This window comes from Pinus tabuliformis, chromosome 9 (genome assembly GCF_031772625.1).
Source record: "Pinus tabuliformis cultivar Carrire ecotype Pingquan chromosome 9, CPIR1, whole genome shotgun sequence".
In the NCBI taxonomy this organism is placed as follows: domain Eukaryota; kingdom Viridiplantae; phylum Streptophyta; class Pinopsida; order Pinales; family Pinaceae; genus Pinus; species Pinus tabuliformis.
Genome location: NC_142307.1, coordinates 9,785,027 through 9,800,455, shown reverse-complemented (window position 1 = coordinate 9,800,455; position 15,429 = coordinate 9,785,027). Strand labels below are relative to the sequence as shown.

Sequence of the window (15,429 nt, the reverse complement as noted above, 5' to 3'; positions counted from 1 at the left end):
GTCTTCAAAACCTTTTCCTTCTTTTGATCTGCGTTCTATCTCTTTGAGGTCGGTTAATCTGAGCGAAAGAGGGAATGAGGTTATTGTCTCGGCAATTTTTAAGAAATTGAAGATCTGTAGCTCTTCTTGCTATCTTTATTCTGAAATTTTCGAGTAAAATGATCTCATTCCATGTATCCCCTCCGATATTTTCATTGTCAACAACAGAATCTGAATATGTCGTTGCAACAACAGCAGTGTGTCAAGCAATTTGGATGAGAAGGATGTTGAAGGATCCTCGCCACGACCAAGAGGGAACGACAACTATTTTTTGCGACAACACATCCGCAATTGCATTGTCAAAGAATTATGTCTTTCACAAGAGGACCAAGCACATTGATGCTAAATCTCATTTTATCAAAGAGTTTATTAACAATGATTAAATTGTGTTGTAGCATTGCAGGTCATAGGGACAGTTTGCTGATATTTTCACAAAGCCATTGACACGTGATTTTTTTTTATTTTTTATTTTGTATCTCAGATATTGTTTGGGAATTTTCAATGGTGGTAGTTGTGATTAAGGGGGAGTGTTGGAAATAATAATCCCAACCACCATCTTAAACACACTGACAAACACTGTGCTTTCCCATTCAACTATTGCACGATTGCGATTTTGTTTGTAGGCGAAAGGACTGAAGTCAAAGTTGAAGCACAACGCTGACCATTCTGCAACACAACAAAGAGTTTAAGACATTTAATGAATTTTGGTAAATAAATATGGGAAAGCAATTACTCTGCGACTGTTTCCCACACTCCACAACATCTGCAAGTTCTCCACAACATGTGCAAGTTCAGAAAACCATTTACTATGTAAAATCACCCATGTTGCGTATTAATTATTTGCTTTGTCATGTATTAATGTCAAATTTGTACATTGAGATAAATATGAATGTAAAAATCATTTGCATAGTTGGGAATTTAGAGAGCGAGAGAGAGGGTGAAAGTCTGTGAGGTAGTGAGGAGAGGGTGAAAGTCTGTGAGGTAGTGAGGAGAAAAGGAAATACTGGAGGAAATATTGGTGGCCGCGTGAAAGCCAATTTGAAAGTCTGTGAAGTAGTGAGGAGAAAAGGAAATCATGGAGGAAATATTGGTGGGCGCGTGAAAGCCAATTTTACAGACAGTTACTCCGCAACCTGAGTGAAGCGTAAATCACAGTAAGTCTTTTGTGTTTTACTTGAAGTAGCAACCTCCAATTTATCATGAGAATGTATTTTTCTATGTTTTATATTATAATCAAAAGTATGCTATGTTGCAATGTGGTCTTAATCCTTCATAAATAGATTTAACACAACCATTTTCTTTTACTTTGTTTTGCTGTGAGTGAACTGTGTGTTTTTATTTAGTCTTTGTGTAGTTGCGATTTCCTTTCCCCAACATAAGATTTTAGTTGAAGTTTCCTTGCCACAACCGAATTAAGAGCAAGACTCCTCTCCTCCCCGGTAAAATTTTCTAACAAAGTTGAATAGTTTACATGGTTACAACTATCCACCCTGTCACTTCAACGTGATGAGAGTTGATCATTTTCATTAAGTCGGCCAAAATGAATGGGACGACGTGTTCCATTTGTACACAATAATCTACACAATCTACGTGGCAAATGAACAAATCAAGGTTGTGGAAAACCACGAGTTTCGATCAGAATCTTTTAAAGCATGCCAGCGTGTAAAGACTTTTCATAAATGCATGTGAGCATGATCAGACAACAAACCTTATTGAAAAAGTTGCTCCCCTACAAAAAAAAAAACCAAAATACCTGCGACCTTGTAAATGCAACAGCCACATCATCGAAGCAAGTGTCCTCCTCCACAACTTTCGTTGGGGAATAGCCTGGCTTAAACCACTCATCTTTCATTATTTCAGCTATAGCTATAAGATGTATATCAATCGGCACAAATATTAACCATAATGAATAATGAGCATTTGAGTAGATGATCATAGATTTTTGAAATATTTTACAGGATTAAGATTGATATGGTTTTTATTCATTTAATTTCTAAATATTTGTAAAATCTACGATAAAATTAAATTTATCTCAATCAAATCTCAAACTAATGGTTTTTCACTTACTGCCTTAGGATTGGGATCGAGTATTCTCTTGAGAAATTTGCAAGCGCCTGTAGATAGCCATTTTGGACACTGGAACTCACTTTTGCAGATCTAGTGTACACAATGAATCAAATTTGAATGATGTAATAAAATATTTTAACCTGATTGTGATTTTCTATTTCGTTTAATTAGTTACCTTCTGATACAGGACTGCAAGATTTTCGTCTTCGAAGGGCAGGCAACCAGTTAAGAGAAGAAATAGAATGACCCCACTGCCTTCCCTTCGAAGAAATAGAATGACCCCAGAAGACCAAACATCAGTAGTAGCACCATTGTATCCTTTGTTAGCATTCACTTGCATAAACTCAACCCAAATCTTTGAATTAGACTCATCATACAAGATAATTTTTCCATTGAATAAAATTGACCAAATAACGAAGATTTGGACTAATTCTGATCAATTGCAACTCGGAGTAACTCCGATAGGTCCTACAAAGTCGTGAATAAGTTGTTACCTCGGGTGCCACATAACTCGGGCTCCTACAAGTGGTATGAAGCAACCTGTCTGCCTGAAAGGCCATTATCACACACTATAAACAGTTACCCTTAGAAACACTTATTGCATCAAAAGCGTTGTCCAATGAGTTGACAATTTCTCTCATGGATTGTAAATTTTTCACATGAATTAGATGTTTTTTATTTTGTAAGATCTTGATTTAAAAGTGTTCTAATCTAAGTTTAGAAAGAAAATAGATTCAACACCCACCCCTAAACTGAGAAAAATCTATATTTTTAAAACAAAATTGTATCCTACTTAAACTACTGTCATCAAAATTACTGCCAACCATGACTGGAGAGACATACCCTAAATTGCTCTGGAAGCGCGCTAAGGCCGAAGTCAAATATCTTCAAGTTTCATTTTGCATCCAGCAGAAGGTTCTGCAGCTGATCATTCAATTTCAACAATTAATGTGTATTTCAAATAGAACGTGCTGAGAATCTTTGGACTTCAATTATATTGTAGCTTTTAGTGCATATATATACCTTCAAATATCTGTGATAAACACCCCTGCTATGACAATATCCTACTACATCAATAAGATGCTGGAAATACTTTCTCACTTTGCTTTCATCCAGCTCGTCATTATACAACTGCATATAGGAAAAAGATTGTTGTCAACCATATTAGAGCAAAAAATGAAAGCAATTACAGTAAGGAAGTTAGACACCATTGAAGATCATACTTACAATTTTGTCCATCAATTCACCTCCCTTGACAAATTCAAGAACAATATATATTTTCTTATTACTCGCGAAAACCTATCACAGAGCCAAACCAGTGGTATTTAAATAAACAGATATGCTTCCAAAATATGCCTCTGTCAATAAGAGTTTTGCAATCTAAAACAACGACGTACCTCATATAATCTCACGACATTTGGATGCTTGATGAGCTTCATACTGCATATCTCACGCTTGATCTGCATGAGTCACAATGAGTCTGGTTATAGACTTGAAAAGACACACAAAAATACCACGGTGGTTAACGATCTTAATATGCAAGATCCTAAATATTGATTTACTCAGCATGACAGGTTTATCACAAGGATTGTGCAAGGATAGGTAGAGAATTATAGAGGGTATTGGAGGAAGAATAATGATAGGTAGACAATCATAGAGGGTATTTGATGAAGAATAATTACCCACCAAAAATGGTACTCTTATCACCAAGATTATACACTAAGATTGTGTGATGCTCTATAGAGAATCATAAATATTGCCTGATCGACAATATTGTAGTGAGAATCGTAATTTTGACAACATAGGTCTTCCTTGTTTGCACATCAATGGTGTACTTAACTTTGGTGAAATTCCCCTCTCCGAGAATCCATCCTAACTCATACTTTCCAATCCGGTTATGAAGCTTCATTCTCACAATTCTGCCTTTCAAGCTAAATCCCCTCAGTCGCCGATCACTTGTAAAGCCGAAGGGTGAATTCCCGTTGGTTGTTAGAAAAAAATTTACGAGGGCAGAGGAGAAGAGTCTCACTCAGAATTCGGTTGCAAGGTAAGCCTTATGTTGCGACAAGGAAATCACAACTACATAGAGGTTTAATAAAACACAGAACTCATTCACAGAAAAATAGAGTAAAACAAAAGGTTGCAGTGAATCTACTTGTGAAAGATTAATACCATAACGCAACAAGCCACACTTTATATTATATGTCAAAACATAAGGAAATACATTGGCGTGATAAATGGAAGATGTAGCTCCAAGTGAAAACACAAAATCTTACTGCGATTTAAGCATCACTAGGTTTGCGGAGTAACTCTTTCTAAAACTCGGTAAAACTAGTTTTCACTCGCCCACCAATATTTCCTCCATGATTTTCTCCTCACTACCTCACAGACTCTTGCTCTCTAACTTGCCCAACATTACAAATGACTTTTACATCCATATTTATCTCAACATACAAATTTGACATTAATACATGACAGAGCAAATAATTAATACGCAACATGGGCAATTTTACAAAGTAATTGGTTTTCTGAACTTGTAGGTGTTGTGGAGTGTGGGCAACAGTTGCGGAGTGAATGTTTGCCCATATTTATTTACAAACTTCATTAAGTGCCTTAACTTCTCTGTTGTGTTGCAGAATGGTCAACATTGTAGTTCTACTCTGACTTCAGTCCTTTTGCCTACAAACAAAATCACAATCGTGCAGTAGTTGACTCGGAAAGCATGGTGATTTTCAATGTGTTTAAGGCAGTGGTTGGGATTATTATTTCCAACACTCCCCATTAATCAAAATTGTCGCCATTGACAATTTCCAAAGACTCTCTAAGATAAACAAAACTTTCACGTACCAATGGATTTGTGAAAATATCAGCAAATTGTTCTTGTGACCTGCTGTGCTGCAACACAATTTCATCATTTTTAATCAACTATATGATATTAAAATGATATTTAGCATCAATATGCTTGGTCCTCTTGTGAAAAACGAAATTCTTTGATAATGCAATTGTTGATGTGTTGTCACAGAAAATAGTTGTCATTCCCTCTTGGTCGTGGCAAAGATCCCTCAACATCCGTCTCATCCAAACTACCTGACACAGTGTTGCTATTTCGGTGACATATTCAGCTTATATTGTTGACAATGAAACTATTGGTTGCTTCATGGAGGCCCATGAAATGGCTCCAGAACCCAAATGAAAAACATATCCTGACATGCTCTTTCTGTCATCGACACTTCTTACCCAATCACTATCAGTGTAACCAACCAACGTGAAATCACTTGTTGCAGTGTAACACCATACTGTTTTGTCCCATTAACATACCTTAGAATTCTTTTCGTTGCTTGCCAATGTGTCTCCTTGGGTGTCTCCATGAACCTCAACAACAAACTTACTACATACATTATATCCGACCTAGTGGCAGTCAAATATATTAAGCTACCTATCATACTTTTGTATAATGTCGGATTGACATTGCTGCTGCAATCTTCTTCGCTCAACTTCAACCCGATGATAGTTGGAGTTGGTGCGGGCTTGTTTTTTGGTATATTAAAGCTTTGCAAAATGTCTGCTACATACTTTGCTTGAGAAATGAAAATGCCATTTTCTGTTTTCTTCACTTCTATGTACAAAAAATATCTTAAACCCCAAGTCAGTCATTTCAAATTCATTCTTCATGACTTGTTTGAAATTAGCAATGAGTAAATTGTCACTGCCTGTAAAAATCAAATCATCTACATATTAGATGACAATAAGAATCTTACCATCACTCTCTTTGATGTAAAGAGTAGGCTTACCATCACAATTGTCGAAACCATTGTCTAACAAGTAAGCATCTATCATGCTATACCATGCACGTGGTGCTTGCTTCAGTCCATAAAGAGATTTCCTCAACTGATACACTTTGTCTTCTTAGCCTTCTACCTCATAACCAGGTGGTTGCCCAACATACACTTCCTCTTTCAGCACTCCATTTATGAACGTTGATTTTACGTCCATTTGATACACTTTCCATTTATGTTGCGCGACAGTCGCCACAACTTTATGCACTGTCTCCATCCTCGCAACTGGCACAAATGTCTTAAAATAATCTCTTCCATGCTACTGCTTATATCCTTTGAAAACTAGCCTTGCTTTGTGCCTTTCAATCTTACCATCGACATTGCTCTTGGTCTTATAGACCCACTTCACTCCAATGACTTGTTTTCCTTGCGAGAAGTCCACTAACTCCCAAGTGTCATTCTTTTTTATTGCTTCTATTTCTTCCTCCATCGTTGAAACCCATTTTTCTTCTTTGACTGCATCTTCAAAGTGGATTGGGTCATCTACATGACAAAACAAAGAAAATAATGAATTCACACTAGCGTTGCTATCAACTTCATCTTGCTCATAAATTTCATTTAAATTTATGAATTTTGGTCTTCTTATGCGTGTTGAAGATAGGCTTGACATGTCACTTGGTATTGTGCTTTGCGGTGTGCTTAGAGAAGCACTTGCTTGACTGCGTGACACTATCTTATTATTTATTGATGGTGTTCCTTTCTGCCTTCTTTGTTGCGTTTGAATAGGAGTAGAGGGAGTCATTGTTGAAGAATTTCTTGCTATTGTTAATTCCTCTTTGTCCTCATGTGGTATACATGCTTTGACATTGACTTTCTTCTATAAAATTTCATCCCATGCTTCCTCTTCTATGAGCTGCACATCTGTGCTGATTATGACCTTTTGTTGGAAATAATACTGGGGGGGGGTGAATCAGTATTATCAGGACAATTCTTTTCAATTGTTTCACAGATTTGTATACACTACTTAGTTATACAAACCAGCGTATATACGCAACTTTATTAAAGGAAACCTCCGTATATCTTACAGACTTGTAAATTAATTAATCTTCAAATGTTGATTTTAAATCTGTGAGTCAGAACCATAGAAACAATAACCAAGAACAAGAAAAAAGCAGACAGTCACACACAAGAACATAAGATGTAAGGTGGAAACCCAATGTGGGTGAAAACCACCTGCTGCAATATGTCTCTATATTTTTCAATTAGAAACTTCTTTTTACAAAGGTTCTGTACTTGTGCAGTCTTTTACCAGTACATAGGCTGCAACCTGCAGAGAACTACAACTCTCTCTCGTTCTCCAGCTTCTCCTGGAAGGGAGCTACAACCCCCTTAGCTTTTGCACTAGCCAAGATTCTAGTACGTAGGTGCTGGCCTACAGAAGGTTACAACCTTCTCTTTCTTCTAGGGACCATGTTTCATAAATTTTCAGACTAGATCCATGAACATCAATCAATCATCAAGAATTTCTACATCAAACAATATCCTTTTCACCAATTAGAACTGAATCAAGTAGACACTTCTCTGACAGTTGTACCCAAGACACAGTAACAGAAACCACACACCAAATTCTGAACCCAGAACACTGCAGCAATAAACAGAAGCAGCTAGAACACAACTCAAGAGACATACGCTACTTCAATAACCAGAAACCTGCATGCATACGCTTCTGTGTTTGGACCAACCTGCATATACGTTGTTTTTACTCACAAAACCAGCGTGTATACGCACCTTCGCTTCACTGAACCTGCATGCAGATATATAAAGGATAATTCACTCCTTCAAACATTCAAACATAAGTTAACCCAGATTACCAGATTTATAGATCAAGCATGCGCCACATATAACATATCAAAATCATACAAAGATACTATTATTCAAGCCTTAAGATTTTGATCCATCAATAGAACTTATCCTCTCCTTGCGCTCAAGTTCCTCCTTCATTCAGATCCAGATCTGCACCATAACCCAATCACTAGTATTCCAGATCTAGTACATTTAGATATTCAATAATTCAGATGATCCTTTTCCAAATGATCTCCTTCATCTTTTATAGTCTTAGGCCTTTCACAATACCTCGGTCCAAAACCATAACAAAACAAAACAGGGTCATGGACCCAAAACTTGGGATCAACACTTATGACGAGATACTATGGCCCAAAACCATAGGTTCAATTACCAAGGACTAAATACCATGGACGAAAAGTAAGTTCTCCAACATGTACACGCTTTTCCTTGCGTGAAAGTGCATGTATACGCATACGTGCCTTTGGAACGTCTAACCCGCGTGTATACGCGTCTTCGTCTAGGTGAACCTGCGTATATATCGTTTCTTTCATTCTGAGAGCCTGAACTGAGATCTGTCACCAAAGTGAGTTGCCATCAAGGACAACACCTGTGCCACATTTGTGCCATAGCGCCAAACCTGTGTCATAATGCCAACAATCTCCCCCTTTGGACTTGATGGCAACCCCAAGGTCCTCCAAGTCATTCTCCCCCTTTGTCATCAAGGGAAAAGGGTTGTGCTCCCCCTCAGTACATGCTGAAATCTCTGCTCTGCTGTGTTGAACATGCTCCCCCTGACTGTAGGCGAGATCTGCAAAAATATGTTCTTCAAGAAGAACCATGACTTATACATCATAAATGACCTTCCTATCACCAAAAGACTCTATACATACATCCATCACCCAACCAAGTGGGGATCATCCACCCAACCAAGTGGGGATACATAAAAATTTACATATGACAACCAAGTACATTACATCAATCATCCCAGGCATAGTGGGGAAACCAAAATAGGCCGTTACATGACCTTGATAATAATAGAAGATATACATGACATAGAGACGAAATATCTAGAGCAATACTTATGAAAGTCACCAATAGCTGATATTAGCAGCATATGTCAATCACTGTTCAGATCAGCAACCATGTTCTTTTTCTGTTCTCCCTCTGCATTTGTTCCACCTGAAACCAACAACAGTTGTGTACTTGAACCAAAAGCTTCTAAGATAATGCCAACAATGCATTATTAGAAGATTATCTGCTCCCCCTGAACCTGTGCCAGATGGTCTCTGTCAGACCCATATCAGACTCTTTTCAACCAAAGTTTGTCCCCACTGATTTCTTTCAAACTACCATATACGTGATAGTCTCTGCATAAACCGGTGTATGTACGCGGATCCTCCTCAAGCAACTCGCGTACACCCACTTTTCTCTAAAACAGACAAGTTTCAACAGCAAGATGATGCATCAACTACTCCCAGCTTCTATCTGAGGTATTCAAAAGTTTCCCTGGGCAGTGGTTTGGTGAGAATATCAGCAACTTGTTCCTTAGAGGGAACATACTCCAATTTGACCTTTTGTTCCAACACTTGTTCCCGAAGAAAATGATACTTGATCGGTATGTGCTTAGTCTTTGAATGCATGACAGGATTCTTTGAGATACTGATAGCACTTGTATTATCACATAAGATGGGGATAGGTGGAGTACAAGTGATTTGAAAATCCTGCAAAGTTTGCATCATCCAAAGGAGTTGAGTGCAACAAGATGCAGCAGCCACATATTCTGCTTCAGCTATAGATAATGCAATTGAGCTTTGTTTCTTGCTGAACCAAGATACTAATCTGGAACCCATAAAGAATGCACCACCACTAGTGCTTTTCCTTTCATCCACGATTCCAGCCCAATCTGCATCTGCATAAGCATGAAGAGTGAGATCTGTATCTCTAGGATATCATATGCATAGTTTTGAGTTCCTTGAAGATACTTGAAAATTCTCTTTACTGCCTGAAGATGAGTTTCCTTAGGATTTGCCTGAAATCTTCCAACCATATCTACTACATGCATGATGTCTGGTCTGGTACCTGTTAAATAGAGCAGACTTCCAATCATGGATCTATAAGTTGGTTGATGCACTGCTGCTGATTTATCATTTGCACTGAGGTTGCATCCTGTAACCATAGGGGTACATACTAGTTTCGAATCTTCCATGCCATACTTCTTCAGAATTTGCTTGAGGTACTTGGTTTGAAATAAAAAGATATCGCCTTCATTTTGTTGGATTTGTAATCCAAGAAAATATGTCAGTTCTCCAAGCAAGGACATTTCGAATTCTTTCTACATCACCAAGGCAAATTTTTGACTCATAGTTTCTTCATTGCTGCCAAAGATGATATCATCAACATACACAACAAGTATTAGCAAATTTTTATTTTCAATTTTTATATAAATATTGTTATCTGTTGATCCTTTTGAGAAACCTTGTTGATGAAGATATTTGTCTAGACGATAATATCAAGCCCTTGGAGCTTGTTTAAGACCATAGAGAGCCTTCTTAAGTCTACATACAAGTTTTGGATCATTTCCAAGGATGAATCCATCTGGTTGCTCAATATACACTTCTTCTTCGAAGTCTCCATTCAGAAAAGTTGATTTCACATCCATTTGAAATACTTTGAACTTCTGAAAGCTTGAGAGAGCAAGGAACATTCGGATGGCATCAAGTCTAGCAACGGGAGAAAAGGTTTCTTCAAAGTCTATTCCTTCTTGTTAAGCATACCCTTTACAAACAAGTCTGGCCTTGTTTTTAATAACTTCCCCATTTTCATTCAACTTGTTTTTGAATATCCATTTTGTCCCTATGACATTCTTATCTTTTGGTCTAGGAACCAACTCCTAAGTGTTATTCTTTTCAATCTGCTCAAGTTCTTCATCCATTACTTTGACCCATCATTCATCTTTGCATGCTTCTCTTACATTTTGTGGTTTAGTGGAGGAAAGCAATGCCAAATAGCTTGAATATTTTGCAATTGTTCTTCTTGTTTGTATACCTGCCTCTTTCTGCCCCAAAATTTGAGATTCTAGTTGATTCTTTTGAACGTACCTGGATGGAGTCTTATCTTCTATCCTTATATGTTCTTCTGGTGCCTCATGGGTTTCTTCTTCATCATGAATCTGATTTGATGTTGATGGATAGTCCTCATCATCTTCGAAATCTTCAGATCTTACCTGCCTAGGAGTGTTTTCTTCTTCATCAACCATTACATCAATACTTTCAACAATTTTTCCAAGCCTTTTATTATAACACTTGTAAGCTTTGTTGTGGGGAGAGTAACCAAGGAGAATGCTTTCATCTACTCTAGGTTCAAACTTGCCAAGATTTTCATTATTATTTTTGATATAACATTTTCTACCAAAAATTTTGAAATATTTTACTGTAGGAGTCTTACCATACCAGAGCTCATGAGGAGTTTGAGTGTTGTTCACCCAGACGTTTGTCTTGTTGAGAATAACAACTGTGGCAAATGCAGCTTCACCCCAGAAAGTTGCGGGAGTTCCAGATTCATCCATCATAGCACGAGCCATTTGTTGAACTATTATGTTCATCCTTTCCACAACTCCATTTTGCTGAGGAGTCCTTGCAGTAGACAATTCCCTTCTTATTCCATGTTCTTCACAAAAATAGAAGAATTCGTTTGAGTTAAACTCCCCTCCTCTATCAGACTTGAAGCATTTGATTTTGTGATCTGATTCGTTTTCAACCAAGGCTTTAAAAGATTTGAATTTTTCGAAGGCTTCGTATTTGTGCTTCATAAGTCCTATCCAACACATCCTGGAAAAGTCGTCAATGAATAATATAAAGTATTCTTCTCCTCGAGGTGACCTTTTCCTAGATGGACCACATACATCAGTATGGACAAGTTGAAGTGGCCTGCTAGCTGATCCTTCCTTCAGGGAAGTTAGTTTTGGTTTTCTTACCAAACTGACATGATTTGCATATTGTATTGTCTGGAATTCTGATGTCTGGAAGACCACAAACTGCCTGGTATTTGCATGCTTTCCTTATCTGTGAGAAGCTTAGATGCCCCAATCTTTTGTGCCATAGCCAGTGTTCATCACTCTTGCTTAGATAGCATTGATTTTGTCCTTCTTTGAATATGTATAAAATATTTGGAGTTCTTATGCCTTTGATCACTGTTTTTCCTGTATCAAGATCATGAACACTATATCCATTTGATCAAAATATTACCTCAGTTCCTTGATCGCACATCTGACTGACACTCAATAGATTATGCTTTAAGCCATCAACATACATAACATTTCCATCTTTGACCTTTTCTTTCAACTGAACAGAACCTTTACCTTTTATGAGTGCAGGGGTGTCATTTCCAAATGAGACCCTCTTCTCCTTCTCTAAGGCACTATATGACTGAAGTTTTTCTTTATCACCCGTCATATGTTTTGAACATCCACTGTCGATGCATCATTGATTTTCCTTCCCTTCCACATATAAGGCTATACCACATCTTTTTGGTTGCGGTTCTTTCATTCTCCATGTTTTGGCACTTGAGGCTTGTTCCTTCTGAGTTGTTTGCCGAAACCTGATCCTGCATTCAAAATCTTCATGACCGAAATTCTTACAAATAGAACATTCAATTTCATTTTCAAGGGCAAAAAATTTATTGTAGGTCCTTTTCGTGATCCCAGTCATACTTCTTTGTTTTTGAGCTTCTCTAGTCATGATTGTCTTATAGGAAACACATTGAGCTGCTTTGTGACCAAATTTATGACACGAGAAACATTGGCCATTGAAGAAACTCCTGTGATTATCAAATCTACCAGCCAAATGATTATAGTTTCTATTGACATCCATTCCTGAGGAAAATTGAGAAGGCTTTACCTGTGGCTGGTTGTAGCTTTTGTTCATCCTTAAAGTAGATTGCCTTTGATTTACCTAGTAGTCGTTGTTCATTCTTGAGGTAAATTGTCCCTAATTTACCTGGTGAGCAGCATTGTGCCTTTGTTGTTGATTGTCAACCTTTTCACTTCTCCTTGCTGCATCAAGATAACTTTTGGAAGTGGATGGCTTCTGTGCTTGAGATGATTCTTCATTGTATCCCAGACCTGTCTTGATTAGTGGAGAACGCAGCACTTTGATAATCTCATCTAGAGTTTCAGATCCTTTAGTAAATCTAAGATTAAGAGCTTTTGTTTTCCCAATCTCTTTTCTGAGTCCCACAATTTCACATTCTAACTTTTCATGATGTTTTTCCTTTTCAGCAAGTTAAAATTGCAGAGTATCTATGATCATATTCTTTTCTTCTAAGCAAATTTTGAGTTTAGAAATCTCTTCATAAAGACCTTCTTCATCTATAGCATCCAAGAAATCATCATCTTCAAAAGCCATTAAAAGTCTATAATTGTTACCTTCTTCATCTTCATTACTATTTGAAAGTCCATCACTGTCTTCATGAGTGTAATAGCTTTTCTTATTTACATTCTATTTCTTGTTCCATCTAACAGGTTCCTTACCTTTTTCAAACTTATCTTTATGAGGACACTTGGCAACATAGTGACCGACTCTTCCACAAGCAAATCATTTGAAGGGTAACTTACCTCTGAATCTTCCAACACCTTGTTGAAGGTTCTTGACAAAATTTGATTCTTCCTCTTCTTCTGACATATGTCCTGACTCATAGTAGTCTCCTTTGCCTGAAGCCTTGAAAGCAACTTCTCTCTTGTCTGACGGTCCTCCTTTCCTCATTTCGTAAGCAGTTAGAATTCCATGCAGCTGTGACATGGTAAGGTTTTGTAGATTCTGTTTTTCTTCTATTGCAAAAACATTTGATTCAAACTTAGAGGACAAAGATCTTAGAACCTTTTCTACCACAACAGCCTCTTTTATTTCTTCACCCAAGTTTTTCGTACAATTAACAATCTCATCTATATGTAGGAAATAGTTAGCCACACTTTCATCATTGCGCATTCTAAGATTCTCATACTGAATTCTGAGGGTTTGAAGTTTTGCTCTTTTTACCTGTTCATCTCCTTCATAGCTCAGAACGATCTTGCCCCATATTTCTTTTGCGGTTTTATACTGCATAACCTTGATGAATTCTGTTTGAGATAGACTCCCTAATAGAGTATTGATAGCCTTGGAATTTGTTTCATACTGCTTCTTCTCAGCCAGATCTATAGGAGTAGTTGAAGGAAATGTATACCCTGTATCTATGATATCCCAAACTTCTGTACCAAGAGATTGAAGATAGGCTGTGATTCTTACCTTCCAATAGACGAAGTTGGTCCCATCAAAAATTGGTGGCCTGATTGATGCTTCTCTCTCGTAGTTGCTCATGATGATAGATCTTCCTTCAAGCGATCAAGCTTCTTCTGAAGGACCTGCTCTGAATTGTTGGGAATAATACTGAGGGGGGGGGGGGGGGGGGGGTGAATCAATATTATCAAAAAAAGTCTTTTCAATTCTTTCACAGATTTGTATACGCTACTTTAGTTAAACAAACCAACTTATATACACAACTTCAGTAAAGGAAACCTGCGTATAACTTACAGACTTGTAAATTAATTAATCTTTAGATGTTGATTTTAAATCTGTGTGTCAGAACCATAGAAACAATAACCAGGAACAAGAAAAATGCAGACAGTCACACACAAGAACACAAGATGTAAGGTGGAAACCCACTGTGGGTAAAAACCACCTGCTGCAATATGTCTCTATCTTTTTCAATTAGAAACTTCTTTTTACAAAGGTTCTGTACTGGTGCAGTCTTTTACCAGTACACAGCTACAACCTGCAGAAAGCTACAACCCTCACTTGTTCTCCAGTTCTCCTGGAAGGGAGCTACAACCCCCTTAGCTCTTCCATTAGCCAAGATTCTAGTACGTAGGTGCTGGCCTACAGAAGGTTACAACCTTCTCTTTCTTCCAGGGACCACGTTTCATAAATTTTCGGACTGGATCCATGAACATCAATCAATCATCAAGAATTTCTGCATCAAACAATCTCCTTTTCACCAATTAGAACTGAATCAAGAAGACACTTCTCTGACAGCTGTACCTAGAACACAGTAACAAAAACCACACACCAAATTCTGAAACCAGAACACTGCAGCAATAAACAGAAGCAGCTAGAACACAACTCAAGAGACGTACGCTACTTCAATAACCAGAAACCTGCGTGCATATGCTTCTGTGTTTGGACCAACCTGCGTATACGTTGTTTTTACTCACAGAACCAGCGTGTATATGCGCCTTCGCTTTACTGAACCTGCGTGCAGATCTATAAAGGATAATTCACTCTTTTAAACATTCAGACATCAGTTAACCCAGATTACCAGATTTATAGATCAGGCATCCGCCACATATAACAGATCAAAATCATACAAAGATACTATTATTCAAACCTTAAGATTTTGATCCATCAATAGAACTTATCCTTCTCCTTGCGCTCAGGTTCCTCTTTCATTCAGATCTAGATCTGCACCATAACCCAATCACCAGTGTTCCAGATCTAGTACGTTTAGATATTCAATAATTCAGATGATCCTTTGCCAAATGATCTCCTTCCTATTTTATAGTCTTAGGCCTTTCACAATACCTCGGTCCAAAACCATAAGAAAACAATACCATGGACCCAAAACTTGGGATCAACACTTCTAATGAGATACCATGGCCCAAAACCATAGGTTC

At 37.6% G+C, this 15,429-nt stretch overlaps 1 pseudogene; it reads right to left on the bottom strand.

The window, feature by feature from the left end:
* Positions 1 to 633: 633 nt before the first annotated feature.
* Positions 634 to 15,429, bottom strand: part of LOC149146861 (CBL-interacting protein kinase 31-like) — a 39,712-nt pseudogene continuing 24,916 nt past the window's right edge.